Genomic DNA, 2,179 nt, shown 5'->3' on the forward strand with positions numbered 1-2,179 from the left:
TATGGAAATGGAGTAGAAGACAATGTAGACCCTGGAAGGAAAATAGAGTTAGCAAAAAATGTCATCCAACTACCAAAGCCAAGAATGTCATTTGTCTGTTGAACCAGCAGGGTTAGAAGCCAGGCCAAAGTTCTTTCATAGAATTCAGATGAGAGATGAAATATCCCAATAAGAGCCTAGTGTCTCCAAAAGCAAGATTTCTTAAACAAGAATAAGCCAAGAACAATGAAAAAGTTGAATATATATACTGTATATATTACTTTTTAGCAACTGGGACCTAGAACTGAAAACAATCAAATCCTATCAGGATTATGAAGGATCAACTTGGGTAGGTCTAGTTCAAGGGTAGGCAACCTTGAATAATAATAATAATAATAATAATAATAATAATAATAATAATAATAATAATAATAATAATAATAATAATAATAATAATAATAACAACAACAACAACAACCTTGGCTCTTTTATGACTCGTGGACTTCAACTCCCAGAATTCCTGAGGTCCACGAGTCATAAAAGAGCCAAAGTTGCCTACCCCTGGTTTAGTTTAATGAAAAGGAGGACTAGGGGTTACATGATAGCACTGTTTCAATATCTTAGGTGCTGCCACAAAGAAGACAGGGTCAACCTATTCTCCAAAGCACCTGAAAGCAGACAAGAAGTAACGGATGGAAACTAATCAAGGAAAGATTCAATTCAGAATGAAGGAGAAATTTCCTAATAGTTAGAACAATTAATCAGTGGAACAGCTTGCCTGCAGAAGTTGTAGGTGTTCCAACACTTGGAAGTTTTTAAAGAAAAGACTGGACAACATTTCTGACATGGTATAGGTTTTCCTGCTTGAACAAGGGGTTGGACTAGAAGACCTCCAAGGTGCCTTCCAAATCTATTATTCTGTTATTCAGTAAATTTAAATCCTGTCAGAGGCCCTTCCCTTGAAAAAAATGTTACTCATGACCTGAATCTTTCTCTTAGGCATTTTGTTCCCATGAACCCCTGCCTTTTACTCTTCAAATGGTCACATTTATACTTGGCAACTGTTGTCTGGAATAGGTAAGAATTCAGCTTTCCCATGCCTGGAGGAAGAAATCCACGCTCCTTGAAGAACCAGGATCCCATGGTCATTCTTAAAGAGCACAGTGTTTCTCAGAAAGCTCAAGGTGTTCCTCTAAACAGAATTCTGCATTTCGGTTATGATTTGTAGCAGGAAATAAATTGTTACGCAATAAGCAATTCTTAATTAAATAGAATGTCCTGTACTTTGGGGAGTGATGTATTAAAAATGGCTTCTGTAAAATGCATTACATGTGTAATGTATTGAAAAGTTATCCTGAGAATTATGGTCAATAGAGTAATTGATAAAGGACCCAGTATCAAGCTAAGTAGTCAAAGATTCAGACAAAAGAAAGCTCCTCTTCATGTAAGATCACAGAATTCACAACAAGCAAGTTAGATGGCTGTAACAGGGCATATTCATGGAAAATTAAGCTGTCAACAACTATCAATTATAACTAACGTGCATTAAATTTTTCTGTCTTCTCGTAATCTCATCATTTTCTTGTAATGCATTATGAGAAATAGGATATCAAAGATAAATCCCTGGTCTGATTCAGCAGTGAAAGCCTGAAAAAGGTCAGAAAATTCCAAAGCACTTCTTCAAACCATGTACAGCCTTAACACACAAAGACACACACACACACACACACAGAGAGAGAGAGAGAGAGAGAGAGAGAGAGAGAGAGAGAGAGAGAGAGAGAGAGAGAGAGAGACAGACAGACAGACAGACAGACAGACAGACAGACAGACAAACAGACAGACAGAGACAGAGACAGACACAGAAGGAATTTAGTTTCAGGGGCTGTGTCTGAATGATATCCTAAACTAAAAAAAAAGTTAACAAGCGTTCATCTGAATCTTGTTTCAGATGTTGCATATGTTAGGGAGTACTGCATGTGCTCTCCTAGATGAAGTTTTTTTTATCTTAACATTCATGCAAATATGAGTCTTAATCCACATAATTTTGTACAGTGCCCAAGGTGTAAAATTAAATATATTAAGAAATTTTCATTTGAAGTTGAGAGTAATTAGTTAGAGAACCTAGGCATTGGAAGAAAAGTCCATGATTGTAAATGTTGGTCATTCCTTTGTGGTTGTGTTGTATGTCAAAGCCTGGCCT

This window comes from Vipera ursinii, assembly GCF_947247035.1.
Source record: "Vipera ursinii genome assembly, chromosome: 1".
In the NCBI taxonomy this organism is placed as follows: Eukaryota; Metazoa; Chordata; class Lepidosauria; order Squamata; family Viperidae; genus Vipera; species Vipera ursinii.